Source organism: Onychomys torridus, chromosome 8, assembly GCF_903995425.1.
Source record: "Onychomys torridus chromosome 8, mOncTor1.1, whole genome shotgun sequence".
Classification (NCBI taxonomy): Eukaryota; Metazoa; Chordata; class Mammalia; order Rodentia; family Cricetidae; genus Onychomys; species Onychomys torridus.
Window position 1 is genome coordinate 59,373,499 of NC_050450.1, and position 15,548 is coordinate 59,389,046.

A 15,548-nucleotide genomic window follows, 5' to 3' on the forward strand; every position below is an offset into this window, starting at 1 on the left:
CTTGCTATGAATTTCTTGTGGGCCCATAGATTAGTAGACCACTTGGCAAACAGTTCAGCTTCTCACACCTGCTGAACCTCTAGGTAACTCACTCCCCCGCTGAGCCTAGGAGACAAGTAGGCTGTAGATGTATATAGCTTTGCTTCTTGTACAAATGAAGCCCAGACCATCCCCTTCCTTCAGGCCTAGGGGCATGGCAGAGAGATTGACTGAGGACAATAGGGCTTTTTGCATAACCAGGTGCAGTAAGGACTGGAGAGGAATTCCAGAGGAGACAGAACTCAGTGGCCAGAGAGAGGAGAGGAAGCAGAGGTTCTGTGGAGGGTAAAGCAGATCTGTCGTAGAGTTTATCAGGGCCAGGGGTAAGGAGCCAGGAAGGCTAGATGGAGGACAAAGGAACAGAGGAGGGAGATGAAGGCTTAGTTATTACCAGGGCTATGAGGGGACAGAACACGTAGGTACAAAGAGGAACTGAGACTCAGGACTGAACCGAAGCTGTATAGATAGAGTTTTGTCATAAAGGAATAAAGTAAATGGACAAAAGAGCATAGTGTGGTTGGGGATTTAGCTCAGTGGTAGAACACTTGCCTAGCAAGCGCAAGGCCCTGGGTTCGATCCTCAGCTAAAAAAGAAAGAGAATAGTGTACGTAGATTCCTTTCCCTTAGGTACCCTCATCATACACAGCATCTTCCCCAGGACTCTGGGAGGAATTTTCTCAAGGCCTGCCCTTTCAAGTAAGCTCTACCTCCATGACCCTCTCTCTCTCGCTAAGGAAGCCACGAGCTCTTTCCTCATCATCCCATCTATCATCCTACATTCTCCTATATGAGTGGAAAAACCTCCCATTCCCACCACCCTCCTCCTTATGCTTCCCTTGGTTACCTTGGAGATCGACAAAATGAGGGAGGTACACAGTGGCCACAGCTCCCTGCTCAGCCTTGATGTCAAACAGAGGTCCAGCCACCATGTGACTGTGCTGCAGGGAAGTCTTGCCCAGGAATTGGCTCCAGGCACAGAATTCTATCTCTACAGTCACTGCTCTTCTCACCACAAAGCGAAGACCAGTGCTGGGCCAGTGATAGGAGCCAGCTGTGGGGAACTGAACTCTAGAAGATGCAGAAAGAGACATGAATTGAAAGATCTGCTCACAGGCTGGATACAGATCTGGAGCAGGGCCGTAGACACACCGACCAGTCAAATCTCAGAGTCCTGGCTCCTTTGCTCTCTGCATATGGACCCTAAACAAAGTAAGTCTTCTGATTCCCAGTTTCATTATCTGTAAATAGAGGCAATGGCAATATGATCTTATAGACCTGTGAGTACTGAGTGAGCTAGAGCAAACCTACAGGGAACAGTTTCCATGGGAGGAAGTCAAGAGTGAGTTTCTCCAGCTGAGACAGTGACCATCACCATGTTGGAAGAAGGTAAGAAGTTGTGGAAGACACTATGACTGTGGATATTGTCACTCATTACTCATGGGACTATGGCCCTTGGAGAGCAGGGCTGCTGTATGCATCCTGATGTCCCTAGCTTCTAGTGGTGTTTGACACACAGCAGTTGTTAGCTGAGCAAGATCACTAATAGGCTATAAGGATTTAAGTGGAATTTAAGAGGCGTGACAAGCCAAACATAAGTTGTTTGCATTGTGATTAAAATAATCACCTGCAAGAAACACACTTCAAGTCCTCGAGCAAATGTGCACACAGGGTGGGGTCTGTTTAATTGAAATGAAAGACCTGTTGGCTCTGTTTGATGTGGTAGTTCCATGCTGGCTATGGAAGACAAGATCTCATTTTAGTTTTGGTGGGATTCTTAGTGAAAAGTTCATGGAGAGATCACCAGATGTCATAGACTTAAATGCTGTGACAGTGATGAGAAAGGAATAATGACAGTGGTGAAATGAATCTGGCAAAGCGAGGTAACAGGATGGGGAAGCATTTACTTTTGTCAATGTTTGAAAACGTTCACCTTGGAAGCTTATTTTTCTGCTATAGAAGGCACAAACCCACTGTTTCAGCCCCTCCCTGCTCCCTGGCTTGGTAAGCAGAGGGGACAGACTATGGGAGACTGACTGGTTTGGATGTCAGCCTTTGGAATCCTTTGTGGGGCACGGAATGGAGAAGGCTAGCTCACTCACCGGTACAGGTTTATTTCTCTGTCAACCACCTCAGTAGCCACAGGTCCTGTGCTGCCCCAGAAGCCATCTTCAGTCCCAAGAGACTCTGTGAGCTTGTCTCCCAGAGGGGAAGAGTTGGGTGAGTGAGGGAGTTTCAGCTGTGCCGTGTGTGGCGCACCTTCCTCTGGAAGAGGCAGGACAGTGGTCACACTGTATTGTCCAGGCATGTCTCCCCAGCCTCCCTCTCCAGCTAGACTGGGGCTAGGCTCTTCCTGAGACCTGGCTACAGCAGGGCGTGAGTCTGTTCTCTTTGTCCCTGCTCCTGAGGCTTCTGTTCCTTTCATTTTTTCTCTCTCTCCTTTTCATCCCTCTTTTCTCCTCTCACAATCTCTTTTTTTTCTTGTTTTCACTGCTCACCTTCTGAGCACCTCCAAGCCTTGGCATCTGCTTCTGACTAATGCCCTGCCTTCTTCTTCCCTACTGGCCCAGAAGTGTTCATTTTCCCAGCATTTCTCCAGAGACAGGCTGAAGAAAGAACCTGTCTCTGGGAAGGGCTGGGGAGGTGATTTCCAGGCCTTAGCATCTGACAATGGGACATGGGTCGCTGGTCTGATGCCTGCCATAGACATGTGAGAGGGATAGCATTGAATCTCGATGCTGTAATGGAAGAAAGCAAAATATCATTCCTCTACATTCTAAATGTGAAAGACTTTGCAAGTTCCTCTTTCCAGGAGTGAACCTGCTTTTCCTCATATCAGAGATGGGGGAGAGAAATGATGGTCCCATCAGGATGCTTCAAGTTTGTCCCCTTCACATACCTGACTGTAGTCTCTGCCGCTTGCATGAAGATGGGCCAGCACTCATTTCTCCTTTATCCAGACCCAGAGTAGAGACAGTCACACGTGGTTTCCTATACACAGAGATGTTCTTCCCCTCAGAGGTCAGGGGAAACTAGGGTTGTCAATAAGACATCCCCACCTACAATCTAATTCATCTGAATTTGAACTAAAGCCCATACTTTTCCTCTAGGCCACATCTCTATGATCCCCTTTCCCCAGATCTACCTAGGTACCTGTGTCATAACTGATGTCATCTTGATCCCTTCCTTTTTAAAAATTTTATTTATATTTTTTTATGTATGAGTGCTCTGCATGTATGCCTGCATACCAGAAGAGGGCACCAGAACCTATTATAAGTGGTTGTGAGCCACCATGTGGTTGCTGGGAATTGAACTCAGGACCTCTGGAAGAGCAGCCAGTGCTCTTAAGCCCTGAGCCATCTTTCCAAGGCCTCTGCCTTCATGAATGGGTTAGTGTCATAATCACAGGAGCAGAGTCTTGTGGCCAGACTGGGATTGCCACAAAAGCTAGCTTGGCCTCTCGCTCTCATTGTACATGCTGGTCCTCTCCTGTTTTGCCCTGGGATGGTTTCTTGGAAGTTCTTAGCAGAGTCCACATGCTTTGCCACAGCCCTGTCATCCTCCAGCCCCGACTATGCCACCTTTTTTCCTTCCCTAGACTAGTGGCTCTCACACTCAGTGTGCTTCAATGTCACTTGGATGACCTGATAAATCAGAGATCCTATTGACAGAAGCTGCTGCACTCCTGGATTCGGAACCAATAGGTCTGGCATGGGCCCTGGGAAGCTGTGACCTTTTTTTTTGTTTTTTTTTTTTTGTTTTTTTTAAATTTGATTTTATGTGTGTGATTGTTTGCCTGAACATATGCATGTGTAGTTCATGCATGCTAGTGCCCACAGAGGCCAGAAGAGGGCACTGGATACTCTGAACTGAGTTGTGGATGGTTGTGAACCACTATTTGGGTGCTGGGAACTGAACCCAAGTCTTCTGTAAGAGCAGCAAGTGCTCTAACCAGTGAGCAGTCTCTCTACTCCCACACATCTCTCTGTGTCTTTGTCTCCCATCTGTGGTGACTCCATTGTTCCAGTGTTCTGGGTTCACTGTGGAAGTGGTAGCTACTTGTTATTACGATGCTGTGCCCAGAGGACTCTCTACTCATTTCCTTTTTTTTTTTTTTTTTAAATCTCCTCCATTTCCCATGGAGGGATTTAAGAGGCAGGTTATGTGATTCTGTTTTCACTAATGAATAAAACCAACACAAATGGAATCAAAATAACCCACTTCATGTTGGTTGCTATGGTTTCTTCCTGTTCTGATTTATCTCTCCTGCCACCCCAGGACCATTTTCTCACCTCTGAGCTCTGGACCAGCCATAGGATCTCAGTTTGGACCACTCCTTACCATGTGGTCTGGATGAGAAGCTTGGGATTCTCTTCCATCAGAGCCTTCAGCTCTGCCATCACCTGCTCACTCAGAGAGGCCTGGTCTAGCCTGTAAGCACAAGGGAAGCCATATTGTCCTGGGATACACTAAGGAGTGTGGAAGACTCTCACAGTTAGTTTCTTCAGAATTAGGCTCTGAGATGAAGCCAGTGAGGGAGCTTATTGGGGTGTGTTCTTTGGCCAACACCAGGACAGAGAAGAGAGGGCAGTAGCCTTGGAGCAGGGCAGATGTGGCCACGGAGTAGTGCCAGGGAGTGGTGCCAGTGAAATCTTGGCCAGATCACAGGCAGATTGGAACTGGGATGATGGCCTTTGGGACTGTTGCCTTTTTATATTCCTACATGGTGCAGATGCTATATCTGAACCATCCTAGGAATGGGGCATGACTGGATGTGGAGGTTCTTGTTGGGAGAGAGCGTCCCTACAGCCCTCAGCATCACTGTGGTTGGGGGTCATGGCTTTGTCACAGAAGTGACTCTGGAGAGCTGTTCAAAGAGAATATCGAAGGTCTGGGTACTAGGATTCTGAGAGAATTCTGCTAGATGGAGAGAATCTTTGTTCCATTTCCATCTTCCCCATTTCAGTGCTAGAGATGGAAGCTGTGTTCTCACACATGAGCTTTCTCTATTAAGCCACAAGCCAGGTCCTGGATTCCACTCTTACTGGCTTCAAGTCCCAGAGTTTCTGTAGGTTTAGGAGAATTACCACCTTCCTTGGGCCTCCATGTCCACAACCAGGGACACCATCACTTCCTCTCAGCCTGCTATGAAGTGAGGACATGTCAGGAGAGGAAAGAGTCCTACACTTTTGAGAGGCTGTCAAGTCACTGTTCCTGCCCTAGGGGCTGTTCTCCTTGGGGAGGGAGATGGAGCCCATAAAGTTGAAACTTGTTGCTGTCTCCAGGAGGGAAGGAGGACAGCTAAGATTTGACAAGTAACCAAGATGTGTCCTGAAAGCAGACCTGTGTGGCAGAGGCTAGTATTGGAAAGGCTCATCAGCATGTGGAGAGAGTCATGAGTGAAAGCTGGATGGGCCGGTTTCCACCATCTGTGAGGTCAAAAGCAGACTCCTCTTGGCCATGTCCTGCTCTGACTGTTCCTTTAGATTTCAGAGCAGAAGTGGTGGTCCTGGTGGGAAAGTCACAGGGCAGAGGCTTCTTGGACTCTCTCTGCCAAATGGAAGAACCAGAGGGCTCTGGACACAGGGGTCTAGAGCCTTCTATGGTTCTCTGAGCACATAGCAGGAGGGCTCTGGCCAGGAACTGCAGGCTCATGCTGGGGAGGTAGAAGGGAGAGGAAGCTGGACGCGTGAAAGTAGAGAAGGACATACAGGAGGGAGGCTTTCCTAGTTTGCATGTAAATCTAGGGCTTGGAGATGACTCCAGTTCAGCCACACAGGGTCCACTGAAGCTCTTCTAAGTCTCTATGTCCACCCTTTGGCCTCCTTTTGTTTCAGGGTCTTCCCCCACTCTGCTTTTGTTGGGACTGGGGTCCTCAGATTGGCCTCAGAGAAGTCTCCACAGACCCTTCAATACAGTCTCCCCTCCCACGGCATTACACACTCACAATGCTATTGACTCTGAAGTATCCAGCAGAGCTTGTCAATAGAGTCATGGGCTGATGGGTGATCTACGCCTGTCTCTTCCCACCCAGCTTCAGGAGGACGGAGCCATGTGTGTTTGTGATTCTATACCTGGGGCCTGGACCCATGCTTGGCACACGGGGGCCTAATATGAAGGAATGAATGAGTGAATGAGTGAAGATCTACCATGGAGTGAAATGAAGCCATTTGAACATGAAGCCGTTTGAACATGCAGCCTCTTTTTTTTTTTTTTTTTTTTTGTTTTCGAGACAGGGTTTCTCAGTGTAGCTTTGCACCTTTTTCCTGGAACTCACTTGGTAGACCAGGCTGGCCTCGAACTCACAGAGATATGCCTGGCTCTGCCTCCCAAGTGCTGGGATTAAAGGTGTGCGCCACCACCGCCCGGCACAGCCTCATTTTAAACCTTTCTTTTAATTTACTCTTTGTGTCTTTCACATCATGCATCTCAATCCTATTCATTTCCCTCTCACTTTGTATCTGCCCTTGGAACCTCCTCCAACAAAATAAAATAAAATGTTTAGGATAAAAAAAAAGAAAAAATCAATCTCATCATGGGAACTGTAGTGTGACAGTTACTTGCAAGTGCTCATTGCAAAGAGTCATTGGTCTGGTTCGAGGCCTCTGGTTTCTGCTACACTATGGGTGCTGGGCCCTCATGGGGACTCCTCTTGGATATCCTGTTGTTGCCCTGTGTCATGGAGATCCTGCAGCTTTGGGTCTGCAGGACTGATCCCTTCCCATGCTCTCACAGATCATAGATGGGGTGCATGTTGGGGTGGGCCAACTCATAGCCCTGATTCTGGGCCTGGGTAGTTGCAGGGTTTGTTAGTCTGCCAGCTCCCCTCCCCACCCCCCATCCTCACCACCAGTGTGAGCTCTCCAGCATTGCCCTGACTAGTTAGCTCCGTGTAGCAATGAGCAAGGGGCGGGGCCAGTTCTCCTGCTTTCCTGCCCTCAGGCTTGGCTCTCCCACACCTACATCATCAGGGGCAGCTCTACTGTGTTGCCCAGGTGAGGTGCAGCGGGCACTCTCCCGAGTACTGCAGCTGATGAGGGACAGGGATAGTTCTCTCACCCTTATGACCTCAAGGCTAGCTCTCCCACCTGCCACAGGTGGTAAAGTCAGGGAGAGAGCATCTCTTCCCCATCTACACCACCATAAGGCAGATGAGGGGTGGGCCAGATCTTCCATGGTCACGTTCTTGGGACTGGTTCATCTGCACCCCAGTCAATAGGGTCAGCTCTACTGTGCTGCCCAGGCAAGGTGCAGGCCTGCTTTCTGAGTGCTGCAGCTGGTAAGGGGAGGGTCAGCTCCCTTGTCTATTGCAGGTGGTGAAGGGCAAGGGGTAACAGGAGGGGGGGGCATCTCTGTCCCCCCATGCCACCAACATGAAGCCTCATTAATAAATATAATTCCACAGTGGTCACCTGCCCACCTGGTATTATATTTGTTTTTATATATGCATATTATATGTCATTACAATCCAAAAGGTGGGTATGGTATTCCCATTTAATAGATGAGGGAATTGAGTTCAGAGAAGACAGTGACTTGCCTAAGCCACAGGCGTAAGCGGCATCAGCTGGTCAAGAGCCAGGCTGACTGTGCATTATCTCTCCCTTTCTTTTGCACATCGGATCCTCTGGTATCCCACCTACTGCCTTCCCAGGCCTCCCTGTGGAAAGGACTCCTGGAGTCTTACTTACCGCAGGACTCTGAGTTTGCAGGCAGGATTCCTGAGCCCCTCACACAGCAGCCTCACACCACGGTCGCCCAGGTCATTCAGCTGCAGGTCTAGCTCAGTCAAGCTGCTGCTGGTGCAGAGCACAGAGGCCAGGTCCCGGCAGCAGCTGTATGTGATGCCACAGCTGACCAGCCTGCATGAGAGATACACTCTGCCATTTGCTGAGAGTTCACTCCTCTGGATAGTGGGGATTGGGTCTCCCTTTCTGGTACCTGTCAGGTCCTCGTTAAAGGGAAATCGGGGTTTCACTGGATTGTAGTAACTTTCAAGGTTTTAATTTTCCTCTTGCACCTAAGTTGCTCCTGAGTACGCAGGCCACCTCTGCTTCTCACTCCCTGGTAGGATTCACACCAATTCTCCTATCCACCACATCAACTTTATATGTACAACTTACCCAATGTCCAATTTGTATACCCAAGATTAACTGTTAGCTACATTGGCCCAGCCAAATAACCAGAGACAATGGATATAAGATGTCTAGGTAGTTCCAATATTACTGTCATTGATAGACCAGACAATAAACCAGTGGGGTTCTAGTACAAGAACAGAAGGTGAAAGGGAACACGGCAGGTTTGTTTGCACCCGAGAGCCTGTCTTAGGCTTCTCAGTATATATTGGGATCTAGAATATGTGTTACTCAGGCCACGACCATGTCTGCAGCTGACATCTGTGATGCATCTTTGCCTATCCATGTTTCACCAGGGTGGAAAATTCAATATGTCCCATAACTGAGCTGCAGGACCAATGGCGTATGGTTAGAGATTTACTGTTCTACTGCTGCTGGGTCTCGGAGGGCCAAGCTCCCCGAAATCCACAGCATCCCGCTAGTGTGTCTCAAGAACTATGCAAAAGTGAAATATTCTATGAAGACATAGAATAGGGCATGACTCACTTGTCATGTGAATTTTTTTTTTTTTTTCCGAGACAGGGTTTCTCTGTGCAGCTTTGTGCCTTTCTTGGAACTCACTCTGTAGCCCAGGCTGGCCTCGAACTCACAGAGATCCACCTGCCTCTGCCCCCTGAGTGCTGGGATTAAAGGTGTGTGCCACCACCGCCTGGCTGTGAAATCTTAATAAAGATGGAGTCCATACAAACAGAGGAGACGGCTGGTTACAAGGGCAGAGAGCAGGAGGAAATGGGGAGAAGCCATTCCCTGGGCTTGGAGCTTTCTTCCCTCCTGCTTCATTTAGCCTCTTCCTCCGTGTTCTCCAGCTCTCCTGTAGCTGCTTCCTCAGGAAGTTTGCTCCACTGCAGACCTCATGGGCCTGTTGTTAGCTATAGCTAGTGAATGTCAGTCTTTCATGCTCCCCAAGAACAGGATCCCATTAGTTTATCATAACGAGTCTGGTATCTATCATGGGAGTGGTCAAAAGGGTTCAGTAACTGTTTGATGAATACCTAGCCTCAACCTAGACTCAGCTTTTGCCTTTGCTCTCCTGCCAATCATCCCTGCTTCAGAGGAGAACCCAGGCCAGACTCACCACAATGTCTTTAGTTGGCAGCCATGGTGTCTCAGGGTCCTACAAAGACTCTGTACTTCGGAGTAACTCAGTGGATTTCCACTTAGGTCCAGCTCCTCCAGGTTTTCTGTGAACTCAAGAGTGGAGAAGAGAACCTGCCAATTGGCATTAGTGATTGGGGTCCACCTGGACCTGAGGGAAAGAAAGAGAAAGGAGAGCTGTGAATTGCATATACAGTCTGAAGTGGACAGCCCCACACTGCAGAGTGGAGTTCTATCCTCCTGACTCCTAGGCCTCTGTGGAGGTTTGAATAAGAATGCCTCCCAAAGGCTCATAGATTTGAATGCTTGGTCACTAGGGGAATGGTTCTATTAGGACATTTGGCCTTGTTGGACTAGGTGTGGCCTTGTTGGAGGAAGTGTGTCACTGTGAGTGGGCTTTGGGGTTTTAAATGCTCAAGCCAGGCTCAGTGTCTCTCTTCTGCTGTTCTCAGATCTGAATGTAGAACTCACAGCTACCTTTCTAGTGCCATGTCTGTCTGCATGTTACCATGATTCCTGCCATGATGATAATGGACTAAACCTCTGAGTGTAAGCAAGCCCCAATTAAATGTGCTTTCTTTGATAAGAGTTGCTGTAGTCATGGCATTGCTTCACAGAAATAGAACACTGGCTAGACTGCTTTAAAATGCCATCCCCAGGGCAGATGAGCTCTACACCTATTCTTCTTCCCTAACATCTTGGTCTTTATCTGTGTAGTTCCTCATTTATGGTCTTTAGCATGCTGTGTGCTCATTTTGTGTTCTGTTTCCATTTCAGTCTAGGTGTTCCTCGAGGTCATGGACAGATAGGTGGCATCTTTTCTTTATAATATCAGTGCCTAGTATAGGACCTGGCACAGAGGAAGACATTGGTAGTTTGGACAGTCTTATTTCCTTTGATATGTACATACCTGTCTCCTTTTGGTATAGAATTCTAGAGTCACAGTGGCCATAAAGGTAAGCTGGAGATGGGAAGTGGAGCATTCAGGAGAGGTGGTTGAGGGAGACTCTGTGATGGGATTTTGAATATGATCATAAATACTATGATCATGTTGGTTTACATGGATCCCATTCCCTTCCAGGAATAGAAGACCACAGATATGTTCCATGGAGAGAACAAGGAGAATGTCTTGGGAGAGAATGTCTGCAGGCTGAGTAGGAGGGAATTCTGGGATTGTTGAAATGGACGTTGCCCTGTATAATTCCTGACTAATTAATTTATCCATTTTATACACCCCTTTATCAACCTTACTAGCTGCCAGGTTTCAGCTACTCAAGGGTTAGCCCAAACTTCAGACAGCTATTTCTGTTCTCTAGTTCAATACTTCAGATAACTCTTTGACCTAGTGTGTCTCAATTTGTTTCCAATCTTAATCCATTCCACCACCTCCACAGTGTATAGAGCCATGCAGAGGTGACTAGCCAGCTGCCTGCACACCACGCTGTGCCTCACTCAGTCTTCTCAGCTGCAAAAGCCTGGACCACAGGGGTCCCCACTACTCAGGAGACTCATGAGGATGACAAGATACTTACTTACTCTTCATCCTGTGGCAGCCTGCCTGCAGGAGCCCCTCCTCCCAGCCACATCCATTCCCTGGGGACTCCACTTCTTGGTGCTGATCCTGGATCCCCTTAGCTCTTTCTCACAGACCTTCCAAGCCTTCCCTTCTAGCTTAACTCCACTTCTTTGTGTTAGTACTGACCCACAGAAACACTTTGAACAGATCCCAGTGGCCACTCTGGGCTGGGACATAGGTAGACAGTTTTTATTATTCTTCCTGTCCTCCTTCCCAGTCTTTCCAGGCTTACTCTTAGTCCTGCTGAAGCATGTCTGCAGAAACACTCTCTACCAAGGAACCCGAAGTGACCATACTGGCCTAGGATTGTGAGTAGGCAACAGCAAGCAAAGAATGTAACACACCTCCAACAAAGACAAGACCAGATAGCTATACCTAGACACATCTCAAATATAACTTCATATGTATAGAATCCAGCCAAAAAACCACTAATATGAACAGTCAAGAGAATATGCCTCCTCCAAAAGCCAGCAACCCTTTTGAAATAGGCCCTGAGAAACATAATTTAGCTGAAGTACAAGACAAGGCCTTCAAAACAGCAATTATGAATATGTTCAAAGACCTTAATGAAAATTTGAATAAATGCCTTAATGAAGACTGTGAAAACACAAACAGTTGATTGAAACAATAAGGAAACAAGGCATGCAAAATAGAACTTAGGAAAGTAACAGAATCACTAAAGAAAACCCAAAGTGAAATAAAAGTGGAAATGAAAAAACCCAGGATATCAAACGAAAACCTCAGAGGAAAGCCTCTCCAACAGATTACAGGACATGGAAGAGAGAATTTCAGGCCTTGAAGACAAGGTAGAAGAAATGCATAGGTCAGTCAAAGAAAATGTTAAATCTAAAAACTACAGGCACAAAACTTACAGGAAATCTAGCTCATGATGAAATGACCAAACCTGTGACTAATAGGTATAGAGGAGGGAGAAGAAACCCAGATCAAAGGCAAAGGGATTTTTTTTAAAAAACAAAATCAAATAAGAAAATTTCCCCCATCTAGAAAGGGAGGTGCCTATCAAGGTACAAAAAGCAATATGGAACATTAAATAGATAAGACCAGAAAAGAAGTTCCCACAACACACAGGGATCAAAACACTAAATATACACAATGAAGAAAGAATATTAAAAGTTGCAAGGGAAAAAGCCCAAGTCACATAAGAAGGCAGACTCATCAGAATAACACCTGACTTCTAAACTGGAGACTCTGGAAGCTAGAAAGTCCTGGATGGATGTTCTACAAACTCTAAGAGACACAGATGCCAACACAGACCACACTATCCAGCAAAGCTGTCAATCACAATCATTGTAGAAAGAAAAACATTCCACAATAAAATGAAATTTAACTAATTTCTATCTACAAATCCAGGTCTACAGAAGGCACCAGAAGGAAAAGTTCAGCCCAAAGATGTTGTCTACAAGAATACGAGAAAATAATAATCTCAGAACAGTAAATCATCAAAATCCAAATCACAATAACAAAATAGCAGGAGTCAACAAATACTGCTCATTGATAACACTCAATATTAATGGTCTCATATCCCTAACAAAAAGACACAGACTAACAGATTAGATTAGAAAACAGTGTCTGCCTTTCTGCTGCTTCCAAGAAACACACCTCATCATGTGGACAGGCATTACCTTGACACAAGCTGGAATTATCTGTGAAGAAGAATCTCAATTGAGAAAAGGCCTCCATCATTTTGGTTGTAGGCAAGTCTGTAGGGCATTTTTTAAAAATTAGTGATTGATGTGGGAGAACCCAGCTCACTGTGGGCAGTGTTCTCCCCGGGCTGGTGGTGTTCCTGGGATGTATAAGGTAGTGAGAGGAACAAGTCATGCATAGTAATGCAGTAAACCTTGTCCCCCACAGCCTCTGCTTCAGTTTCTGCCTCCAGGTTCCTGACTTGAGTTCCCTTCATGATGGACTGTGTTGTAGAAGTGTAAGCTTAAGTAAATCCTTTCCTCCCAAGGTGCTTTTGTCTTGGTGTTTCATCACAGCAAAATAAATCCTTACTAAGACAATAATAATCATATAAAAATGAGAGTCATTTCATTGAGTGATCTTCATGCGTGTGTGTGTGTGTGTGTGTGTGTGTGTGTGTGTGTATCATACACTTATTGCATTTATTCTCTCTAACCCATTTCCTCTCCTTCTCTCCCCATCTCCTTCCTGTTCTCCTATAGATCCATTTTTTATTTTTAAGGTGACCCCCCCCCCCATTGCTCAGATTGGTCTCAAATGCCCAAACTCCAGTAATTTTCCAGCTTTGGCTTCCTGAGTAATGGAATTAAAAGCCCATGCCAGCAAGTCCAGCTGGAATGTGGGTTTTGTCATGAGAAGAAGCTTGAAAATGTGAAAATGGAGGACTGAAAACCAAACCAAACCTAAAACATTTATTCCTCTGAGAATCTTTCCCTTTCTGGTCCACTTGTGTCAACATTCTCTTCTAAGGTACCTTGTATGTGGCTGATCATTACAGATGCCATACCAGATTGTAATTAGAGTAGAAGACTGTCTTTTCTTCCAAGTTGTCTGGTCATTATGGTATTTTCTGTTTTTTGATTGGTCAGGCTCGTCATAAAATCAGTGCTTAATGAATATTTATGGATTGACTTAAGGGGAGTCTGATATTGAGTAACCACTGATACTGAGTACTGATACTGAGTAATCACTGATGCACAGAGGCATGGGACCTGGGAAGGGACATCCACCATGCTACTAGAATTAGAGGGTGGATAAGGACTATTTTAGGTTGAGTACTAAGGGCCACAGTGGCATTAGTGACTCAAATAAGTCAGCTTTTCTTTGTGGGAGGTCTTTCTGTATGCTGTGAATATGTGTTGTTCTCATTGGTAGATAAATAAAGCTGTTTGGCCAATAGTAAGGCAGAATAAGGTTAGGTGGTACATTTGAACTGAAGACAGAAATGAAGAAGGGTAGAGACAGAGCAGACACCAGTCCATTGGCCAAGGAGCAATATGCCAGTAAACTGGTAACACCACGGCCACATGGCAATGCATAGATTAATAGAAATGGTTAATTTAAGATGAAAGAACTAGTGAGCAATAAGCCTGAGCCACAGACCAAACAGTTTGTAATTGATATAAGCATCTGTGTTTATTTGGGACCAAGATGCTGTGGGCCACAGGACAACTTCTGGCTACATTTGGCACCCAACATGGGGTATGAACCCATGACCCTGAGATTAAGAATCTCATGCTCTACCAACTGAACTAACTGGTACCATCTTGGTAGCCATATTTTTTTTTCCACATAGGCTCATATAAGAAAAAAGAGGGCTTCTAGACCCACAAAAATGTGAGTCAACTGAAGCTTCTTGGTAGCTGCACTTTTTTTTTTTTTTCAAATAGGCTCTGTTGCTGGCAGCTAACACATGTACTGCCCCTTTAAGAGATGGCTTCCTGGTTCATGGTGGCAGCCCTGATGGCTCTTGAAAGAGGTCCTGCTACAGAACACCTAAGGGTTTGTGGGCAATGTGTTCAAGCTGCTTGGTGATGGCTTGACTCTGCTGCTTCCCAGAGTTGAGACTGTGAGCATGACTCCCAGAGCTGGCAGTGAATGCACCTCTGCCATATTGAAAAGCCAAATGGGCAGAGCCAGCAGCCAAAGCCACACAGATGAACAGTTTAAAAACTCTCCTGGTCAGAAAAGAATTGAAGATACACAATAAAGACAGAGTCAGATGGAAAAAAAAAACCCTCTAAATGGGTCACAGTCTGTTTAAAAAAAGTTACAAGGTTTGAGAGAGAAGAGAAAGGATATAGATAGTCATAAAAATAAAGTCTTAAAAATGAAATTAAGTCTTAAAAATAAAATAATTTATAAAAGAAATAAGCATGTAAAGATGAAAAATACACAGTGTCTGGACTATATATATTATTATGTTTTCTTTGAAGTGTTTGACTATTAATGTGCTAACTACAAAGAGATATATGATTGTGGGGGTTACTAAGTTAAACCAATGTATATATTTTAAAGGTATTTTGATTTCAAAATTTGGATCTAAGGATATGTTGCTTTAGAAAAGAGGTTCCGCTGGGCAGTGGTGGTGCACACCTTTAATCCCAGCACTTGGGGAGGCAGAGACAGAGGTAGTTTGGGGCCAGCCTGGTCTGCAGAGCAAGATCCAGGACAGCCAAGGCTACACAGAGAAACCCTGTCTTGAAAAACCAAAAAGAAAAAAAAAAAAAGAAAAGAAAAGAGGTTCTGCTTTTGTTTCCACAGAAGATGAAAGCCTTTAGATTGCTTCCAGGATAATATGGTTTGGACAACCAAGACTCCCTGAAAGGTCTCTGATGACAGCCATGGCCCAGATGATGATCCAACATTCAGCATAGCTTCAAGGCAACAGCTGAGATGATACAGCCTCACAGACTACTATAAGCAAGATTTAACCATCATTCTAAAATTTCTCAGGATTCCTATAAGATTGTCAGTACCCCCAATCAGCAAGAAGTAGTATAAAAAGCTATGACCAAATTCCCAAAACATTGTTTATAAATATTTGTTTTTATTTAAAGGTGATTGATTATAAATGGTTAATGGTCATAGTCAATCTCTTTCTAAAGAAAAAAGGGGGATATGATATAGAAATGATGAATAAAAGGTAGACTATTGAATCTACTTCAATCCAAAAAACAACTGTTAATCTAAAAATACTTTACATTGGTATGTATTTTGGG

General features: G+C 45.5%; 1 pseudogene; it reads right to left on the reverse strand.

Annotated features, from left to right (window-relative positions):
• LOC118588689 overlaps nucleotides 1-15,548 on the reverse strand; it is a 42,412-nt pseudogene that overhangs the window by 9,375 nt on the left and 17,489 nt on the right.